This window comes from Talpa occidentalis, unplaced genomic scaffold (assembly GCF_014898055.3).
Source record: "Talpa occidentalis isolate TD23 unplaced genomic scaffold, MPIMG_talOcc4v2.1 talOcc4.13, whole genome shotgun sequence".
NCBI lineage: Eukaryota > Metazoa > Chordata > Mammalia > Eulipotyphla > Talpidae > Talpa > Talpa occidentalis.
In genome coordinates, this window is record NW_023601322.1 from 57,240,200 (window position 1) to 57,263,918 (window position 23,719).

The following is a 23,719-nucleotide window of genomic DNA, read 5'->3' on the forward strand; positions in this document are numbered from 1 at the left end:
TTTAGGAGAGAACCCAAACACCACTGACATTTCAGATGTATGATTAAGACTAAAATCACTGGAGGAGAGATAGAGAAGAAAGCTGGAGGTCAGAACTCATATGTCCAGCTTGAATTTCCTTGTTTTAACTGCTTTTTTCCTTTTTTGTATATCCAAAGGGCAAGTATACTATAGAAAAGGAAAGGATTCATACACAGACACATGCTAGCAGAAAGAGGAGCCCTTGAAAGAGGAGCCCCGGAAAGCTCTAGTCTTGGGACTAGACCTCCACTCCTGTTTTCCAAAGGAAAAACTATGATGAAAAGAAACTCTTGTGTAATCACTGGTGGCAGGAGAGCTGCCTCTTCTTTATCTCTTCTTCCTTGGGAAAACCATAGGGAAGCAATGCAGATACCCCTCAAGGTCAAATCCTTTTTCCGGAGTTTCTTGGGAGATTAGCACCCTTTACTCTTATTTACGTCTGTGTTTGCCATGGAAAATTGGAGTAGAGACTCTGTTCCACTCTGGACAGCCCTCACCTTCATTTCATCCCAATCTCCTTAATCATCTCCACCTCAACTAAACATCCAAATATTCTCAAAAAAAAAAAAGAAAAGAAAAATGATAACTTGCTTTTATCCATACCAAACTCTCCAATCATTTAATCAGCTCCAAAGGTACCACTAAGTTCATGAAACCTTTTACAAGTGGCTGAGTACAGAACTGGTAAGGTTTTTTTCTGGCTGTACAATCCAATACTATGGCTATTTTTCCAATTCTTATATTCATGGTAGATATTTTTTCATCATAAATACATACTTTTTCTCCAAATCAGGAAACTCACAAATTCTACAAATTTCAAAGTAACACCATGCTAAAATTAAGTGTTTGATGATGGGATTTGGGTAATAGCAATAATGGTAGTAATAATGAGAACCAAACCTGAGATGTCACCTTCCCTCCTGTTAATGAATCAAGGTCCTATTCCAGGAGATCATGATATGACATGTTCCAAGTCTCAGATTCTCTCAGGAAGGAAGCAGTTGTGCTGTCCTCTCTCCTTTACTTGCTTTTTCTCGCCTTTCCTCATTGACAGATGGCTCTCTCCAATCATTGGAGGGATAGCTTGCTCTTTACACTGTACCATCCCCAGCTATTGATAACAGTCAGTCTCTGGGAGGGCCCCAATTGTTCCCATCCTCATGGTATTCATGCCTTTGTGTAGCCCCCTCCCATGTTGTATTGGATTGTGTAACCAACAAGGTTCAGCAGAAGTGATGATGTGTTACTTATGAGATTAGATTATTAAAAACTGCATTTTTTTCCCTTTCTCCTACCTCCTCCCCTACCATAGGCACTCTCTTTGGGAGGAGTCAACTTATATCTCATGAGAACATCAGGCAGCCTATGCAGAGGCACACATAGAAAGGAAACAAAGTACACAGTGACATGAGTGCTTTGGAAATAATCACAACCCCTGATGACAACTGCATTGAAATTCATGAGACTGAGCCAGGACCAGCCAGTTAAGCCATCCCCAGATTCCTGAACCACAGATACTATGAAATAATAAGTGTTTGTTGGGTTAATCTGCCAAGTTTTACAGTAACTTATCACAAAGCAATAGCTACTAATACACTTCAACCTTAAAGAAGATAAACGGCAAAGAGGTGGGCATAAAAGCCTTACCTGAAACAACAATCTTGATGCACTTTGTCTCTCTACCAGTGCAAGCAAAGGAAACTGGGTTACAGGAACCCATATTATTCTTGTTGAAGCAGACAGGACATGTGATGCCATTGGGTTCTGAGGACTTCTGAGGCACTGAATGTGCATAGAAATATGTCATAATAAGGAATAATGTTAAGGAGGAGCTGAGAACATTTCAAACACTTCCAAGATCATTGTTATTCCAGGATTCCTCTCAAAATCAATATCATTTAAACTAGGATGGCCCAGAGGGTGGAGAAGAAGTACAGAGTAAGTGGCAAGATATGAGCAGAAGGATCTTCTAGGAGTTTGGTGTTTTCTGCCCTCTTCATGAATTTTTCCTCTCTGCCCTGGTTAAAAAGTAGAGTTTAGATAATGAATAAATAATCTATGTTCTACAACAATATTGTTAAGGGAGTGAATAATTAAATAGATGAAGAAATCATACCAAAACCAAGCAAAACACACAAAGAAAACTACAGGACAATTTCATTAATGAACACAGATGCAAAAATCCACAATAAAATCTTAACAAATCAAATCCTACAATGCATCAAAAGGATAATACACCATGACTAAGTGGGATTTATCCCAGGGACACAAAGATGGTTCAACATCTGAAAATCAATCCATGTAATCCAACACATCAACAAAAACAACCATATGATCCTGCCAATAATTGCTGTGAAATCATTTGATAAATTTCAACATTCATTTATGATGAAAGCCCTTGAAATACTTTGGATAAGAGGAATGTCCCTGAGCAATAAAAGTCATATATATGACAAACCCACAGCTAACATCATTCTTAATGCTGAAAAACTGAAAGCTTTTACTTTAGGATATGGAGCAAAACAAGGATATCCACTCTCATTGCTACTTTTCAAAGAATATTACTGGATATTCTAGCTACAGCAATTAGGCAAGAGAAAGCTGTAAAAGGAATTCAAATAGGGAAGGAAGTAAGACTATCATTATTTACATATGATAAGATAATATATAAGTTGAACCCAACAATTCCACAGAAATACCATACCAATTAAAACAAAGAAACAGTAGAGTAAAATGGCAGGTTGCAAAATCAACACAAAAAAAAAATCAGTAGTCCTTCTATATTAAAACAATTAGTCTGAAGAGAGAAATTAAGAAAATAATCCCATTTACAATTGTACTAAAAAATAAAATTAAATACCTGGGAATAAACCTACGTTTGGAGGTGAAAGATCAATACAAAGGAAATTACAAAACATTGTTTAAAAAGAAATAAAAGAATTTTGTATCCTGCCACTTTAATAAACTGATTGATTAGTTTATAAGTTTTTCTGTAGAGTTCTTGGGGTTTTCTATGTATATTATCATATAATCTGCAAATAGTGATAGTTTTATTCCTTCCTTGCCTATTTGGATTCCATGTATGTCTTTCTCTTGTCTTATTGCTCTGGCTAGGATTTCCAGTATTATCTTGAAAAGCAGTAGTGAGAGGACATCCTTGTCTTGTTCCAGATCTTAATGGGATTGCTTTCAGCTTTTCACCATTGAAACTGATATTGGCTGTGGGCTTGTCATAGATGGCCTTATGATAATGAGGTATGTTCCTTGTATCCCGAGAATTTCAAGAGCCTTTATCATAAATGGGTGTTGTCCTTTGTCGAATGCTTTCTCAGCATCGATGGATATTATCACATGGTTTTTATATTTCTTTTTGTTGATGTGTTGGATAACACTGATTGATTTTCGGATGTTGAACCATCCTTGTGTCCAGGGAATAAATCCTACTTGGTTGTGGTGAATTATCTTATGGATGCAATTTTGGATTCTGTTGGCAAGGATTTTATTGAGGATTTTTGCATCAGTGTTCATTAGGGAGATTGGCCTGTCATTTTCTTTTTTTGTGCTGTATTTGTTGGGTTTTGGTATTAGTGTAATGTTGGCTTCATAGAATGTATTTGGTAGTAGTCCCTCTTTTTCAATTTTTTGAAAGAGTTTGCAAAATCAGAGCACAAAAATCAGTAGTCTTCCTATACACAAACAATAAGTCTGAAGAAGAAGAAATCAAGAAAACCATTCCTTTTATTATTGAAACAAAAAAATCAAATACTTGGGAATAAACCTAACAAAAGAAGTAAAGGACCTATACAAAGAAAACTATAAAACATTATTAAAAGAAATAGAAGTAGACACAAAGAAATGGAAAAACATCCCCTGCTCATGGATCGGAAGAATTAACATTATCAAAATGGCCATTGTACCAAAAGAAATATACAGATTCAATGCTATTCCAATCAAAATTTCAATGTCATTCTTCAAAGAAATAGAACAATTATTGATGAAATTCATATGGGCCACCAAAAACCCCAAATTGCCAAAACCCTCCTGAAAAAAAAAAAAAAGATGGGAATGGAGGCATCACACTCCCAGATTTCAAACTATACTACAAAGCCTTAATAATCAAAACTGCATTGTATGGAACCAGAACAGACACACAGACCAATGGAACTGAACAGAAAACCCAGAAATAAACCCACAGATTTATGGCCAACTAATCTTTAACAAAGGAGCAAAGAATATGCACTGGAGCAAAGAAAGTTTGTTCAATAAATGGTGCTGGGAAAACTGGGTCGCTACAGGCAAAAGAATGAAACTTGACTACTACCGCACACCATGTAAAAAAACCAACCAAAATAGATAACAGAACTAGACATAAGACCTGAAACTACAAAATACATAGAAGGAGATGTAGGCAAAACACTACATGAAATGCACCTCAAAGACATCTTTACAGACACATCACCCAAAGCAGTTACAGTGAAGGTGAAGAGAAACAGCTGGGACTACATCAAATTAAAGAGCTTCTGCACAGCAAAAGAAACACTAACCAAACAAAGAGAAACCCCACCGACTGGGAGAACATTTTTGCAAACAACACTAATGATAAAGGACTGATTACAAGAATCTACAAACAGCTGATGAGACTCAACAAAAATAAAGAAAATAATCCAGTCAAAAGCTGGGCAGAAGAGCTAAAAAGAAACTTCTCCAAAGAGGAAATACAAATGGCCAACAGGCATATGAAAAAATGTTCAACATCACTTGCAATCAGGGAAATGAAAATCAAAACTACAATGAGATAACATCTCACACCAGTGAGAATGGCACATATTAAAAAAACTAGCAACAACAAATTTTGGTGAGGATGTGAAGAAAAAGGAACTCTCCTGCACAGCTGGTGGGAGTGCAAGCTGGTCCAACCACTATAGAAAGCTAGTGATTTGTGGAGATTCCTCAGCCTACTAAAGATAGAGCTTCCATATGATCCAGCAATTCCACTCCTAGGTATTTACCCAAAGGACACAGAAACATTAATCCCAAAGAACACCTGCACCTCTATATTTATAGCTGCACTAATTACAATAGCTAAGTTTTGGAAACAACCCAAATGCCCAAAAATAGATGACTGGATCAAGAAGATGTGGTACATATACACAATGGAATATTACTCAGCATTCAAAAAAGATAAACATGCAATTTGCAGCAACATGGATGGAACTGGAAGGGATCATGCTCAGCAAAATAAGCCAGAAAGAAAAAGAAAAATACCGGATGGTCTCACTCATAGCAGGAATGTAGAAAACCTAAATAAGGGACCAGGAAAAAGAATAACTATAAGCAAGAAAAAATCAAAATCAACAAACAATGATGAACTAGAGCCACAGTATGGGGGAAGGGCAGAGAAAGGAAGGATTGGGGACAAAATAAGGGGGTTGCAATTGTATGGGGAATATAAAAATAAAATTTAAAAAAATAAAAGAAGACAAAGAAATGGAAGGACATTTAGGAGAATAAACATTATCAAAATGGCCATCCTAACAAAAGCAATTTTTTTTTTTTACAGATTCAATGCAATTCCAATAAAAATATTATTGGAATTCTTCAAAGAAATAGAACAAATACTGCTGAAATTCAATAAATATCAAATAGCAAAAGTTCTTCTAACTAAAAAGAGGGAGGATGGAGGTTTCCTCAACTTCAAACTATACCACAAAGCCATAATAATGAAAACAGTTTGGTATTGGAACAAAAACAGGCACACTGACCAACAGAATTGAATTGAAAACCCAGAAATGATCCCACACATATATGGACAACTAATCAATGACAGAGGAACCAAGAATGTGCACTGGGAAAAGGACAGTATATTCAATAAATGATGTTGGAAAACTGGACTGCCATATGCAAAAGAATGAAACAAGACACTATACATCCAAAATGGATAAAAGATTTGAATGTAACACCTGACATCATAAAATATATAGAAGAAAATATAGGTAAAATACCCCATGAAATACACTTCAGAAGCATCTTTGAGATCTCCGGAAACAAAGAAAATTAAAGAAAAGATAAACATCTGGGACTACATCAAACTAAAAATTTTTGTACAGCAAAAGAGACAGTAACCCAAATGAAGAGTAACCATACTGAATGGGAGAAAATATTTGCACACTATACAAAAATGATGAGACAGATATCAAAGATCCATAGAGAGCTTATACAACTCAACAAAGCAAACAACCCAAACAAAAAATGGGCAGAAGAGCGAAAAAGACACTTCTCAAAAGAAGAAATGCAAATGGCCAAAAAGCATATGAAAAAATGTTCAACATCACTTATAATCAGGGAAATGCAAATCAAAATCACAATGAGATACCAACTCACACCTGTGAGAATGGCCCATAGTTTAAAAACTGGCCACAACAAATTCTGGCAAGGATGTGGGGAAAAAGGAATCCTCTTACACTGCTGGTGGGAATTAAAACATAGTTCAGCCACTATGGAAAACCTTGAGGAGGATCCGCAAAACACTCAAAATAGATCTATTATACGATTCAGTGATTCCACTCCTGGGATTCTACCCAAAAGACACAAAATCACTAATTTTGCATTATGATGTTTATGGCAGCACTATTTACTATAGCCAATATACGGAAACAAGCTAAATGCCCTAAAACAGATGACTAGATGAAGATGTGGTTTATACACACAATGGAATACTACTCAGTGATCAAAAAAGATAAACTCATGCCATTTGTGGCAACATGGATGGAGCTGGAAGGGATTATGCTAAACAAAATAAGTCAGAAGGAAAAAGGAAAATATGAGATGGTCTCACTTATAAGAGGAACATAGAGAAACCAAATAAAGGATCAGGGAGAAGACAAGACATGCAGGCAAATCATAGATCTGAGGCAAAGGGCAGGGAAGGGGTCAGGAGAGGTGTCAAAATGGGGGAGGGAAGAGCACAAGGGACGATGGTTCATGGGTGCTGTGGTAGTGGGAGAATTATGGAGACAGCACCTGAGAGGAGATATCAAATATAATACAAAAATGAACAACGATGTAAGAAAAAATAAATTAATAGTAATAAATAAATAGATGAGGAAAGACAATCCCTCAGCTGGAATGAGAAAGAAAATAATTTAAGCCTACAGACTCGCAGTTAGAGAAAGTTCCCAGGACCAATCAATCCCAGCCACCCATTCCTCTGTGTAGGAGAATGGCTTATATCCATCCCTTCTGTGGGAGTAAGACAATCAGCTAACAAAAGCAAAATGAAAGTAACAGACCATAGGAAGATAATTAGAAGGTAGAGACTTAACACAGTGGATTGGAAACAGAAGTAGGAATGGAAGGAAAGTAGAGATGAGACACTTACCTAGTACGTTCTCTTGGTTACACGATCACTTTGGCAGCATTTGTTCACATACCCCCAAGAAATACCTTTCCCCATTGATACCGAGAAGTCAAGGGGAACACAAGTGCTTGAAGAACAGTCTTTTATATCAAAACGTCCTGTGAGCAGCCCTGCAGAGAAGCAAACACCAGAGGAAATTTCCTCTCCAAACAAGAGAAGAAAGAGAGAGAGAGAGAGGGAGAGAGGGACAGAGGGACGGAGAGAGAGAGAGAGACCAATCCAGTTGGAAAAGCCATATTGTATTAAAGGTTTCTGTACCTCAAATCCCTTTGTCTTTAATCTTTCCACTTTTAAAAATTAAGCACATCTGCATTGGTCCATGTAGTGAACCAAAGGAGGGATAACTCATTAGCATATTTATTGAAAGGGAGTGTCATACTTTTAACAAGATTGTTGTGGAACTAGACACTCTGGTCTTTGTCCTGGGGAGTCTGCCTTCATGTGACCTTCCACCATACCACACTCTCAGTCCACCCAGGTAAGATGCAACAAAAGAAACAAGGTTAAATCAAACATGCACTGGGATGTGAGGAACTCTATCTAGTTGCAAACACTGTAACCACCCTCACTCTAAACATCTCCATCTCTCCTGTGTGCCTAGCAAGGTGGGCAGAAAACTAACACAGCATACCTGAATCCACTAATTCTTGCCTTTGGTTGACGCAGCCTTGAGAAGTTTCACAAGTATTCAGCGCACCAGGATGACAGTCAGCATAACACTGTGCACATGTATAAGTCTCTGTGAAATGAAATAGAAGTAATTTGGGAATGAATAGGAGCAATTGTCATAGTTGATGTTTCTAATGGTCAAAGATTCCTGAAATTCAGATGCCATGAAATCCACTCCCTATGGGCACTCAGTCAAAGGGCCACTGCAGGCCCCACTCAGACCTGAGCACCCAACAACCCACCACCAAGAACAGGCTTACCCCCCCTCAACCACCCATGGCTGGTTGGCAAATGAAGATCTCCAATTGCAGAACTCATCATTGCTCTTAGAGCAGGATTTGGCCTCTCCTAAATGGACTTTATCCTGTATTGTCCACCTTACCCTTACAGTTTTTAAGAGCAATGGGTCCTTACCCACAGTGTTGAAAATCAAGGTGGTGAGAGCACAGGTGGATATGAGGTTCTTCAGGGCTGAGGATGAAGTCATGGCTTCACTGTAGAAGGTTCAAGTGAGAACACAATAGTTAGAATCATGTGGCTCACGTCTCTTGTCCAAAAACCCAAGTGTTGGATAGGGTTGTGTACTTGTTCATTGATATGACAAATGAACATTTGTCAATCCCCAATTATTCTTGGGGATTAAGAAAGCCCAGGGAAGACCTCCCTTCCTCTAGAGGAGGTCTCATTGGGGATTTCCTTCTTGCATGGGTGTGGAAGATGTTGGAGTTCCCTCCAAATCAGCAATAGGTTGGTTTGGTCAAGATGTAGAATTCACTCTTTAGGAAACAGAGAAAAGCTCTCAATTAATTAGAAAGGTCTAAGACAAATAACCTCTAAATGAAGAGGCTGATTTCTCAATTCTGAAATGATCAAATAATTAAAACATTATAGTTCAATATAATATCGGCACAAAGCCTAACACAGTGAATTGCACTGGTCTTCCAAAAAGGTATTGTGAGAACACTCATTTCTAATATTCAGAAATTCTGACATGAAATTCTCTAGGGAAGTTGACAATTAGGAATTTAGCAAATGAGACTAAGGAAACTGTGAAGAGAACAAGTGGCTTAATCAGAACCTGCCAGGCATGGGTGTCTTCACCAACTGTTTTAACACTGAGTTGGCCTGGTCTTTCATCCAACACCCACCTCCATCATGGTCAAATAAAAGGCCAGTGCAGATATTTGGGAGACCTGGCCCACTCATCCTATGGCACCATCTAAGTCACCTGAGAATAAATCCTTTCTAGAATTTAGTGCCAGGGTAAGGCGTAGGGAGGGAAACTTTCTCTTTCAAAGAAACAGCATGCTTCCTTTTCCAAATACTAGCTGCAAAAGATATATTTTCTCCTTAACCATGAGGAAGTTCATGGTTGTGTTTTGTGTTTAAACATAATTTCCTTCAATTTTTTTCCCTTTTCTTCATGCATGTTTGTATGTTGATCATTTTTGTAAGGCAATAGAGATATAAAGAACAATTTTACTTGTCAAAAAACATGACTCAAGGGATAGTGGCCATGGGGAGGGAGCCCAGCAGGGTCTGCCTTGAGATCAGTCTGAGGCTGAGTATGAATCCTGCACTTCGGCCCCATGATGTGTCGGCCCTGCAGAGCACTTTGCAACACCTCTAAGATCCCATCTCATGATCTTCCCTGGTCAATGGCTCACTGCCTGAGATCTGCAGGAACTAAAGAATACAGTGTATAAATGCCTGGCACAGCAGACACCACTGCCCAGATGCTCTTCAGTGCTGCTTCTCAACCTCAACTCTCCCCTTTCTCTGTGCTCCATCCTTCCCTTTCTCCTGCTGTCCCTAGAGCAAGGCCCCAGGGAAGCTCTTACCTTTCCCCAGAAGGGGAATCTCCCTGCCTTTTTTTTTTTTTTGGCCTGTATTCCCCCCAATCTATTATTAGGTTATAAACTTAACATTTGAAATGGAACAAAATGACTAAAATGTATTTTAATTCTATTTTAATAAGCCTCTCCCCAGGCATCAGGTCTTGATCTTGATCACAGATTCTGAAAGTACAGGGATATTATGGGGGTCTATAGTGGGTGAGGAGTATGATTGTGAGGGCCTCATCTAAACTGAGTTCTGTAGAAGAAGAAGGATCCATTGTCTACAGGGGAGCAACAGCATGTCTTCCCAGGCTCCTCAGAGGTGGGTACAGAACAAGGGCAGGGCAGGGCAGGGTGCCAGGCCCAGGGGCAGAGGTCAGCAGGAACTCTGTTTGAGTCCCTGCAGATATGGGAAGTGAGAACACATTCTCCTTATTCAAAAAAATTCAACAAAGAATTTCAGGGGACCCAGAACTGTGAGCTCAGACAAGACTTGAGGACCCAGATGGAAGCTTCCATTCCAGGGTGACTGCTGTTTAAAGAGACTTTAGTTCCTTAACAAGGTCACAGCAGGATTTGCTAGACAAACAGACCCTGGCATCCTTTCTAACATTTAGGAAGGAATTAATTTCAGCCTTTCTTTATGGAATTCCATGAACTCCAAGCCTCACTCATCTTTAGACTCACACTTCCAGGGGTCTGTGGAAAAGTCTGCAGCATCACCAAGGTGGGGCAAAGACCCCCATCTTTCCCTTCCTGAGGATGGGTTTACAGGAAATGACAGCACCTATCCAAGAATCACCTTCCACCATGTTCCAGGTTTCTAGCTCTGTGGCTGAGGCCATGTGAGCCTGGGGATGCAATTTCACTTCTCAGAGCTTCAGTTTCCTGATCTGAGAAGGGGACTAGGAATCTGCTTCATAGTGTGGACACTTCACCCCTGTCCACAGCAACAATGTGATGAATACTAGGCAGCTGTTTACATTTGGCAAAAGTGGGACTTGGGCTGTCAGCCTGTGGAAAGGCTGTACATTTGACCCATGGTCATGCATGTCTGGGTTCTAGATAGTAAAATGAGTGCAGGTTGCTTTCCCTCTATCATTTCAACTGAGGCGATGTCGAACAGATGAACAGATACCTAGAAACTTCCAGAGGCATTGATTCCAGGGCTACATGTGTTAGGGGCAAAATATGTCCTGAGCAAACTCCATACAGGTTTTAAGGACTCTACCCTCACTCCATCAAGACACTGGAACTACAAATCCCATGATCACCAAAGGGAGAGTTGCAAGGACCCGAGGGTGGAGTTAAGCAGCCATATTTTTTTTTTTCTGTTTGGAGATATCACCAGCCATGTGAGCAAGGGTGGCCTCTTGACCACATAGCATTCAGCTTTTCACCAGCTCAGTGTGTCATTGGGATTCCAGATTAGAGGAACGGGTGAGACGTATTTACAAATTTATCTCCCTCTTTTTCTCCCTGAGTTATTCATTTCTCATTTCCCCTTCCCTTGTAAATAACCCTTTTATTAACCTTTTGTGTGTGCCTGCAGTTTAGCTTTAATAAGTCCCCTTTAAGGGTGCAGGTGAGGACCCACAGTAAGGCAACCTGTTTCATACTGAGGTTGCCTTGTACCAGATGTAATATAGGTTCCTCTCACAGTGGCTTTGGAAGAAGGATTTTCACCTTTTCCCCACCATCTTCTAACTGAAATTGATCTGCAAACGACAGAAAAATCACTCACCTTTGAATCAATGAGGTTTTGTTTTTTCCTATCACATGACATCTGGAGACAATAAAGTATTCTTTGTCCCCCCCTTTTCAACTGCTTCCAAATCATGACGGTATCAGTCCCCCTGCTGGAGCTTGATATCCTATATATTCATTTAAAAGTGCATCCACTACTATTCCACACATTGAAAGAGTTTTATAGCTGAGTTTCATTATCATTATAATCCTATGTGGTTTACTCCTTTCAGGAGAAGGGATCCATAGACTCCATCATATTGCATGGGGTGACAGGATGGTCACCACAGTTGTGGATAGAGTTCCCCATCTTGCCCCCAAACGAGAACTCTGCTCCATGCTTATAAATGAGACTAAGCCCCAAGCTATACATTCTCAGGTCTCCTAACTCTTCAGCTTATTGCTCATTTCCCTTTCTCCTAGTACAATATGCTCAGTTTCATCCTTTTTATCCAGATTACATTGGATATTCACAGTCTTTTGTGGTTCCATGCAAATCTAGCTATTGTTTTTGCTATATCTGTGGAAAATGTCCTTGAAATTCTGATAGGGATTGCATTGAATCTATATATCACTTAGTGTAGTGTGTATATTTTAACAACAGTCCCTATTAAAATTTCAAGGCATCACTCTTCTTTACTTCAATCTATGATGCAAAGCTTTACTAACCCAAACAATGTGCTCCTGGCATTAAAAACAAATGTACAGACCAATGAAGAGAACAAAAAGTCCAGAAATAAAGCCAATTATAGTGACTAATATTTGCTAAGGAGACAAAAACATCCAATGGGGAAACAATAGTCTCTGGAACAAATGGTTTGATTGGAAAGCATTATCCTCTCATCTCTCAATGCTATGCATACTAAATCTAAAAAATTCATTTTATTGAAGGTCTTGTGTAAAACAAAAAGACATTAAACAAATGGCTTGGGAAACTGAATATCCACGTATGAAAATAATTAAATTGATCCCCATATTCATTATTAATAAAATAATGAACTCAAATTGGATTAAAGACTTAAATATAAAACCTGAAACTGTAATATTCCTTGGTAAATGTAACATGGAAAAATTCATTGATATCAATCTTGACAATGTTTTTTAATGACACTAAAATACGAACAACAAATCAAAAATCAATAAGTGGAATTACAATGAACCAAAATCTTCCAAACAGAAATATTTATAGCCAAAATGAAAAGGCAATCTGTAGAGGGGGAGAAAATATTTGCAAACCATATACCTGATAAGGGATTAATATCCAAACTATATAAGGAACTAATACAACAGAACAACCAAAAAATGATAATAATCCAATTACAAAGTAGAAAAGAAACTAAATAGACAGTTTCCCAAAGAATAAATAATTATAAGTGGCTGACAGGTACATGAAAAGGTGTTCAATATCACTAGTCATCAGTGAAACACAAATCAGAAAAACCACCTGCTAGAATGTCTATTATCAAAATGATAAGAAAGTGTTGGCAAGAATGTGCAGAAAAAGTAATCTTTGTGCATTGTTGGTGGGGATATAAATTGGTATAACCACTTTGGAAAACAATGAGGAGGTTCCTCAAAAATAAAAGTAGATATTCTATTTGATCTCAAATCCCACTTCTGGAGAAAGATAGATAGAGGAAATGAAACCACTATCTCAATGAGCTATTGCACTCTATGTGGTTTTTTTGCAGCATTATTTAAAATAGCTAGGACATCCACATGTCCACAACTTAAGTGTCCATCAAGGAATGAATGGATAAATGAGATGTGCTATAGATGCAATGTAATATTGTTCAGGAATGAAGAAGGAACACTGCCAATTGTGAAAACATGTATGGACATTGAGTTCATTATGCTAAGTGAAATAGAGACAGAACAAGACAAATATTGGTGATCTCACTTATATGTGGAATCTAAAATAGCTAGAGTCTGGAAATAACCTAAGAACTCATTGACAGATGAATGAATAACTAAGGTATATACACAATGTAACACTACTCAGATATTAAAAAAAGAAGAAGAAATATTTTTCACCTTTTGTTTTCGCAGCAACATCAATAGGCCTAGTCAGTATTACACTTAGAGAAATAAGTCAGAAGGAAAAAGACAAACACCATATGACTTCACTCACATGTGATATGTAGAGAAAACAAAAAAAACAGATGAACTAAAGAGAGCTTTCAAACTATAAGACCAATTAGTGGTTACCAGAAGGGAGGCTGGTTGTGGATAGGTAAATTTGGTAAAACTGGAAAACTGTGGGTAATGGATAAAATGGGATTTTAGTGGTGAATTTGATGTGTAGATATATGTAGTAGATATATGTTGATTTTCAATGATGTACTCTTATATAATGGTATAATGCAATATTACTTGAATAATTAGTGAATAAATAAAATTTAAACAGCTGAAGTCATAGAAACAGAGAGGGGATAGAATGGTAGTTTCCAGGAGCAGAAGCCTGGGATAAATGGGGAGATTTTCAAAGAATAAAAACAATATAAGATGAATAAGTTCTTATAAACTAAAATTTATAATATAGTGATTGATGTCTTAACTAATTGTGTTGTGTTACTCATTTCATAATAAATGCATGTATCTAATCATAATTTTTACATCTTAAATTTCCTCACACAATGTTGTATGAGAAATATCCCTCAATAAAGCTGGGGAAATCAAGCAGAAATTTAGGAACTAGAGAGGGAAGTTTAATAGATGCATGGGATTTTGACAAGTTGAAGGGGTAATAAGATAGTGCTATGCCCACGAGAACTGTCAATGTCAGGAATTCTACCACCTCAGTGCAATGCAGTAAGCAGCTGGCACAGGTGCTTGCATCAGGGATCTCATGAAAGATATGGCATGAGGAAGTAGAAGAGTAGAATGGCAATTTTATCTGCCAAGTGTTTAATGAAACTCTTTACAGATATAAAGAAAAGACAAAGTGTTTGCTGCCAAAGCTACCAGCGGGTAGAGGGGAATTCTTGATACTGTTCTTTACACTCATAAGTGCATGTTCCATATAGGTCTGAATACACTACACCGTGAAATGCAGAAAACATGAGAATTCTTTGTTTAAGTCATGTACAATAAGTTTTGCAATGGGTGACAAAACACAGTCTTTTGTATTCTTTGTGAAACTTAAGGCAAAAGACACATCAGCCTGCCAACACGGCAAGTTAGACATGCTTTATCTGCCATGCTTCTTGCAGAACATTCACAGAATTAGGGGAAAATACAGTTTTGAAATGTGCACATGCTCACTTCAAGCACACACCACACACTCCACAATTGTTACACACAAACGCCACATCATACCATACATACTACTCACACACACCACACACAAACCGCTCATACCATACCCACATTATGTACACACCACCATACACACATGCACACACACACACAACCCTCTTCATGTGACCCCCTGGTTGACTTAGGAGGGGTCAGTGAAAAGGAAAATTAACCAGCTCAATCAGGGAAAGAGACCCATCTGTTATCTCATGGCCCGTTTGGAACTTTGGGCACACATGGCGTGCACTGCATCCTGCTTCCCCCATGCCTACTCAACTTTTCAGGCTCAGAACCCAGCAGGGATGGAGGTTGAGTGGTTGGACCTCCTGAAAATGGTTTTTCAACCCTGTGAATGTGGAGACTTCAGGAAGGGGAGAGGGAGGAAAAGACAACAACTACAGCAAATTAAGTGCACAAATTAATTCAGCTTCATGGTGACCTGATGAGTAGCATCATTTTCAGAGGTAAATAAGAAAGACCTAGAGAGGTCAGGACACAACCCAGGGACACACATCAGAGAGCGCCGGTTTGATCCCCGGCTGCTCCCTGGCCGCCGTAGGAGGGTCCCACATGGCGCGCAGACCTCTCCTGCCGCCCACTGCTCCTCTCAGCAGTGTACTTTGGTCCTTCTGCCTGCTCTACTCCCCGCTCTGGCTCTGGTGAATTCTCTCACCCTCCTGCGCTTCTGACAGTACCCAGTGCTTGTATAAACAAATAAGTAAACCTTTAAAAAAAAAAAAGAGAGAACAGAGTCTGGGGGTGGTAGAACACAGGGCCCTGCTCACCCCTCCATGAAAGAGAGGGAGCAGCAAGGCTGGCTCTGGGCATGGGCCCCAAATAGAAAAATAGAACAAGTACCATCTGTATACTCCTATATGAAGTACAAAGATCTCTGAGATTTAACTCATTCTATTTTTATATTTTATAATCAGTCTGAGAGGGTCCTACCACCATCCCTCAAGTCAGAGCTCGAAAGCCTACAAGTTGGACATGTTGCCACACACACCTTAGAAAATCTCACAGGGTAACACACACATACACATACACACACACACACATACACACATACAAAGAGAGAACAAACCCCACAGGGAAACGCCATATACATAGATCAAACTCCACGTACACCACATTCATAGAGAAAAGCTCACCCATGCTCCCCTCCACTTCATCTTTCCTCTCCTGAGTGCTGCTAAAGAAACAAGAGTGGGGCCTCCCGGGTGGCGCAAGTGGTTAAGCACCGCACTTTGAAGCAATCCGCAACCTCTGCAGCACGAGTTCGATCCCCAGCTGGCCAGGGAGCAACCCACATGGAGAAGCAGACCTCTCCTGTCTCACCCGCTGCTCCCCTCAGCAGTGTTTTCAGTCAGTCTGCCTGTTCTTCCCCACTCTGTCTCTGGTGATCTTCTCGCCCCCCGCATCTCTGACCTGTGCCCCAGCTCTTGTATGCATAAATATATAAATCTTTTTTAAAAAAAAGCAATTTTATTAAAAAAAAAAAAAAGAAACGAGAGTGACAGGAACACCCTGGAACACAGAAAACCCTGTATTCCCTTCCCATAGTTCAGCTTAGCTCAGGTTTGTCCCTTCCCCCATAGCTGGCTCTAGCCGCTCACCTTCTCGGTCTATTCCAGAGATTGGTCTGTAGAAGACAGGTCCTGGGAAGGGTTGGAGCAGATGTGTGAGGGCCTTATATAGCAAGTGACTCCACAATCAGAAAGTGTGGTTGCTTGAAGGAGGAGCTTCTGGGCCAGGTTTAACCCTTTGGAAGATGTGCAGTAAGTCAACTCTCTACCACCAAGAACAGACAAGAATAGACAGAAAGTTTGGTCAAGGCTTGCCTTTGGTAAAACATGCAAAGGAGCAAGGTGTATTTTTGGCATCATTCCATGTCAGGATTCCATGACCTGTTAATTAGTCACAAGTATCACCTTATACCAACCTGGGTTAAGCAGTCACCTTGGCAATTAGTACAATTACATATGAAAAAACCAAGACACAGAAGAGAAATAAAATAGGTACAAAGCAGAGATAGACTCAGATCTCTTAATCAGGAAACATGGTGTCCATGAGGATCAGGAAAGGGACTCAGATCCACTCAGGCAAGTATCTTTGCCCTCGCTGACTTTCAGGAACATCCTGCCAAAATGAAGTTAAATACATCAGTCTCACAGGATGGAGGGGCCACAAAGGCTTGGCTTGTAGTGTTCCCTATACTTCCTAGTAGGGACACATAACCATGGTGCCTGCTGCTTCCACTGCCTAGGAATTTTGTCCAGCAGTGTCTCCTCATGTGAGTCACTGTTAGTGAGAGTCAGGTAAGTCCACATCCACGCTCAGCTTATCACGTCATGCAAGAAGCTACTGGCATAGTGGTTCTGAAATCCTGTCCCTCATCTGATCTCCCTGCCACCTCAGACACACACTCACACAAGCATATACTCACTCACGTACATGCAAACAAATCACACTCAAACAACACTCCTACATACTACACTCGTACTACATACTACCTTCATACTCACTTCCACATATTGTTGTGAAATCCTGGCCTTTTACCCAGGCAGAGGAAAAACAAGCAATACTTCAGGAATGGTGAAGTCAGGAAAAGCTTTATTACTCTTGCATGAGGTCCCAGACCTGAGTAGCCCATATGGTCTGAGCACTGGTTTCAAGACAAAGGATTTCTTTTATACATAACTATCTTCATATTTGCTACACTGATAGCATCGTTTGTTCAGCAGGCACAACCATTTGCTGTGAAGTCCCCAGACAAGGGACAGGGAGAGGGGGGGAAATGCAGGCATTCGGAGATGACAGGCATTGGAGAAAAAGACTAGCTTGGGCAGCTACCTGGCCATTTTTAAATGCAACTTTGTTTAGAAAGGAGCTGAGGCCCTGGCCATGAATCTTTAAGGGGAAAGAGCTGTAAGTATGTAAGTAAGCAAACTTGCTAATTATGCCTGCATTGGAGTGTTCTTTGTACCTGGGCTGGAAGTTCTGCTGGAATTTTTGTTATATCATTTGCTCAATAATATATTTTCTCGTCAACATGCTGACATTCACATGTCATGCACTCACATTCACACAACATACATGCTAAAACACTTACACTCTTACAAAGCACACTTTTGCACAAGTACACTCACATGCACTTACATTATTCCCACATACGCCACACAGACACACACTCATACCACATAGTAACACTCTAAATAATACACACTCTCACATACATAGGACACATCCTTGGGGTCCAGCAAGGAGAGGTTGGGAGTTAGCATCACACCACACCCTCAGCTGGCTGTTAAACCTCAGAATTTTCACTCTGGAAATCCAGTTCCCTGATATTTTGCTGCTCACTCTGTCCTGTTCTGTGGCTAAGCTCTCACTCCCCTCCCCAAACTCATGCATTAATTCAACAAACATATTTGGATATGTGCCCACCTCACCTCCAATTACCAACCCAGGCACCAAGTAGATCCATCGAAACCCCAGTAAGAGGGCAAAGAAGTCATGCTCACCAGCACTGGTATCAGATGGCCCTATGTCTAGAACAAATCTGAAAGTAAACAATGGGAAAAAAGAAAAATCCAAATGGTCAAGCAAGCCACCCTGGAACAATAGACCACAAAAAGAAAGTCATCCTCTAGGACCCAACAATATTAACACTGGAGAATTTCTCTGCCTACAAATAAAGAATATAGAATCACTATAATTAAAAAAAACTTAAATATCTAAGAGAATATGCTAAAAAAAAAAAGGAAAAGAGTGATAAGGAAATATGGTCAATGAACAGAAGAATGAGACTGAATCTTTAATAAGAAAATAAAAGAACTGTAGGATGGTAAAAGACCAAAGAGCAGCTTTAAAAAAAATTGAAAAAACCATGAAAATAGAAGACATGAAATGGAGGGATGAATCAGTATAAAATGAACCAAAAAAGAAAAGAAATAAGAGCTACAAAGTAAAAGGAACTATACTTTGGGAATTAACTGACACCATGAGGAAAGGGGACATAATATCATTAGAATTCCAGAAGGAGAAGAGAGACAGGGAGCTGAAAAACTATCCATGGAAAAAATTGAAGAAAAGCTCCCAAACTTGAAAAAGGAAATGAACAGAAATACGGGGATGCCAAACTATTATAATGAATGCTACTACAGCAAAACACATAGTAGTAAAGCATCCAGAGTTGAAGAAAAAGAAAAAGTAATGAAACTGACTAGGGGAAAATCAGATATCCTATAAAGGAAAACCAATTAGTCTAACATCAGACTTCTCTAAAGTAGCACTATGGGCAAGAATAGAATAGAGTGTCATATTTGAAAATTCCAAGACAAATAATGCCAACCAAGAATACTTTATCCTGAAAAACTCTCTTTTCTATATGAGAAAAAATAAGGACCTTCTCAGAAAAACAAAAATCATCAGAAGTTTGCTACTACTAACCCCCTCACTCCAAAAAATATAATATTATAAGAAGCCTTAGTATCTAAACCAACAAAGTAATGGCTATGATGAACTTAACACAGAATTGGATAGAACTACAAAATGATGAACAAAATGGCAATAACAGACTCCCACATAAGTAATTGCCCTAAATGTCAATGAACCTAATTCACCAACTAAAGGACACAGAGTAGTGGTATGTTGGATCAGGCAAAACAGTGGGAGGCCACAAGAGAATCCTGAGACATCTGAGAACTCTAGAAGGTGGCAGGTGGGCAGACCAGACTGGGCATCGGGGCAGGCACAGCACTGGGTAGGAGCCACTTTGTTGTGGCACTCCCCTCCCCAACCCTCCCCCTCCTTTTTCAGGAGATCTTTGGAGGGAAAAACACACTTCCGAAAGTTTACTGGGAGATGTCTCTGGTGCCACCTAGTGATCAGAATAAAATCACCAACCACCTACACTGGAAACCCAGAGGCTGTCGCTGAGGTTACTCCAGGAAGGACATACCATTTAGCTGGTCGCACCTACCAGCGGGAGGGGCATCAGGTGGAGCCTCCTATGGCTGGTTCCTATATTGGGGACCTCTAGACATCCCAAATCCTCAGGTGGAAAGAGGCCTCACGAACCCCCACATTTGCCCAATGACCTCAGAGAGCCAGAAAGAGTGCTGGTCCTCCCACACCCACATCTGCAGTGGAGACGATCAGAGACTGTTGGACACTTCACAGTTTACAACTCACCTCTCAGTGCAAGTTCTTTATCCTCCCTCAATATACCGCAAGGGAGTCAGCAGATCCTAGAGACTATCCTACCCAGCACCAGGGTGCTCCCTGGTGGACCAGACTAAAACAGCAATGCCCAGCTCAGAGCCTTCAGAGGTTTGAGAAGCAATTCTCCCCCAACCCATATGTGTGTTTGTTTATTTGTTTGTTTTTTGGTCACTGGGTTGTCTGTTGTGCCTTTCCTTCTTTACTGTGTCTGTTTTCTGTTTCTTCTAGTTTTCTCCTTTCTCCCCTTTAACAACTTCCAGAACCAAATAATATGAACATAGAAGAATATCTCTGCCTGGCAGAAAAGGAATTCAGAAGTGCTATAATGAAAATGCTTAAAAAATTAAGAGAAAATGTAGAAAGGGAAAAATATATAAACAATTAACTGAGGAATGAGATGGAATCCCTAAAGAAAAATTGAAGGAAGTGGAGGATATGCACAGATTACTGGAGGAGCTCAAGAATTCTGGGAAAAGCCACAAAAATAGAAGAAATGCAAGAATGAATCAGTACTCTCAAAGATACAGACATAGAGCATCCCTGGTGGCACAGGGGTTTAAGACACCACTATCAAGCTATTGCCAGCCACTGCAGCACAAGTTCCATCCCCTGCCAGCCAGGGAGCCACCCACATGGTGCAGCAGCCCTCTCCTGCCTCACCCACTGCTCCCCTCAGCAGTGTATTTCAGTAGATCACCCTCTTCTGCTTCCCACTCTCTCTGGTGAATCCTCTCACCACCCAGTTCTTGTATGCATAAATAAATAAATCTTTAAAAAAAATGGTACAGGCATAAAAGAAAAGGAAAGAGAAATACAAAGGAAAAAGAATTAAGAAACACTTTGAGAACTATCTGACATCATGAGGAAAAGAAATATGCATAATGGTAATCCCAGAAGATGAGAAAAGAGACCAAGGAACCAAAAAACTATTTAAGGACAATCGAAGAGAACTTCCCAAACATGAAGGTGGAAATAAAAATGGATATCCAGGTAGCCAGAAGAACACCAGATTACCACAATGTAAGGAAAACTACAGCAAGATACATAATAGTAAGTTTCCAAGAGTCCAAGATGAGGAAAAAATAATGAAAATGACCTGGGCAAAGACAGACAACCTATAAAGGAAAACCAATCGGGCTGACATCAGACTTCTCCAAAGAAACACTATAGGCAAGAAGAGAGTGGAGGGGCCTCCCTAGTGGTGCAAGGGGTTAAGTGCCACAGTATAAAGCAATCCGCAACCTCTGCAGCACGAGTTCAATCCCCGGCTAGCCAGAGAGCACCCCACATGGTGGTAGACCTCTCCTGTCACTCCCGCTGCTCCCCTCAGCAGTGTATTTCAGTCAGTCTGCCTGTTCTGCCCACTCTGTCTCTGGTGAATCCTCTCCCCCCCCCACTTCCGCCCACATCTCTGGCCTGTACCCCAGATCTTATATGCATAAATAAACAAATCTTTTAAAAAATTTAAAAAAAGAAGAGAATGGAGTGACATATTTAAAAGCATCTAAGTCAACAAATGTCAACTAGTAATACTTTACCCCGCAAAGCTTGTCTTCCTCTATGAAGAAAAAATAAGGACCTTCTCAGACAAACAGAACCTCCAGAAATTCATTACTACTAAACCCCCACTCCAAAAAATACTGTAAGAAGCTCTAAAAAATTAGAATGCAAGACTTGATATCATAAAACATGTAGAAGAAAATATAGGCAAAACACTACACAATATACATCTCAGGAGCCTCTTTAAAGACACATCCCCCAAAGCAAAGAAAGTGAAGGAAAAGATAAACAAATGGGATTACATGAAACTAAAAAGCTTCTGTTCAGCAAAGGAGACACTAACCAAAACAAAGAGACAACCTACTGAATGGGAAAAAATTTTTGCACTCCATACAACTGATGAGGGACTGATCACAAAGATCTACAAAGAGCTCACATGACTCAACAAAATCAAAGTAAACAAACAATCCAGTTGTGTACCTCTAGCCTGAGCCTGGTGCCTCTAAAGAGCTGTAACACTGGTGCCTGACCCTCCACATCATCACCTGCTGACTGGTGCTGACTAGTACTAATGATCAGCACTGTCGGCCTGTGCCCAGCCACCTCTAAGAGCTGCCCTCCACTTTTCATCATCAGGTACCACTGGCTGACAGCTATCCTACCTCTAGCACATCTAGCACCACCTCCTGCTGCTGTTGCATCTGGAACCATCCAGCCTGGCTTTTGCATTTCTATACTGCACTGCTGCAGTGGTACCACAGCAGTGACACCTGTACTACCTCCAGCTGCCACCATAAGTTGAGCCCAGGTCTACCACTTATTGGTGTGCCACCAGCTCCAGGCACTCATTGAAGGGACAATGCCATCTTTCACAAGTAGCTTTTGTTATGGACTACTAGACACTGTAGTATCTTAGAACTACAGTGTGTTAGGCCACTATCTGTGGCCTTAGAAACTTTTTTCTTTTTTCCAATTTCCCCTTTGTTAATAAGCCCTTTTGTTGCTGCACTCTGAGCCTTGTAAATGTAAGCATGCAGTGCAGCAGAAATCTGAAGGCCAGGGTGGACATCTCTGACACAACAGGAGCAGGAAGGAGGTGGTGCTGGATGTGCTAGAGGCAGGGTAACTGTCAGCCAGTGGTACCTGATGATGAAAAGTGGTGGGCAGCTCTTAGAGATGGCTGGGCACAGGCCAGCAGTTCTGGTCAGCAGTACTGGTCAGCCCCAGTCAGCAGGCAATGATGTGGAGGGTCAGGCACCAGTGTTACAGCTCTTTAGAGACACCAGGCTCAGGCCAGAGGTGCACAACTCAGAGATGCTGGACACAGGCCAGTGGCAGACAACTCTTTCAGAGGTGGTGCCAGAGGATCAGGCACCAGTGCACAGCTTTTTCAGAGATGCCAGGCATAGGCCAGAGACACTGATAAGTAGGTGATGTGCAGCAGTGGCAGAGGCAGAGGTAGCTATCAGGCAGCAGTCCCAAGCAGAGATAAGATGCAAAGGTCATCCAATGAATGAAGATCTCAATGAACGGGTGTCCAAGGAGAGTCTCCTAATCAATGAATGAAGCCAATAACTGCCTCAGTTTCTATTTCCTGCAAGGTACCTGCCTTTTAGCTGGATTGCTCTGTTTCCAGAACTGCCACTGTTTCCAAGACTTGACTGGAACAGGCATGAGCTTGAACCTGTGACTGGCCCATTCCCAAAACTGTGTGGGCTTATAAACCCCTGCTCCCTGCTCCAGAACCTGTCAAGTTGAAATCTGAACTTTGTATCTCCAAAACCCTTGCAGTTTTTCAAAACATAAACCAAGCCAGAGAGTGAAAACCAATGCCATGGCTTTGGACATCTCACGCTGGGAACAAAGCTGGTGTGGCCGAGGGCAGATGCTCAACATTTTTTTTTTAAAGATTTATTTATTTGTTTGTTTGTTTGTTTGTTTATACAAGCACTGGGCACAGTTACAAATGCGGGAGGATGAGAGAATTCACCAGAGCCAGAGCCAG

At 40.4% G+C, this 23,719-nt stretch overlaps 1 long non-coding RNA gene across 1 annotated transcript; it reads right to left on the minus strand.

Moving 5' to 3' along the window:
• Positions 1 to 1,687: 1,687 nt before the first annotated feature.
• Positions 1,688 to 16,770, minus strand: LOC119242686 (uncharacterized). The gene is made up of 5 exons (XR_005124538.2): positions 16,605 to 16,770; positions 8,522 to 8,601; positions 8,070 to 8,177; positions 7,400 to 7,548; positions 1,688 to 1,803 (listed from the first exon to the last, which is right to left on the minus strand). It is a non-coding gene; the product is annotated as an uncharacterized LOC119242686 (long non-coding RNA).
• Between the last annotated feature and the right edge of the window lie 6,949 nt (positions 16,771 to 23,719).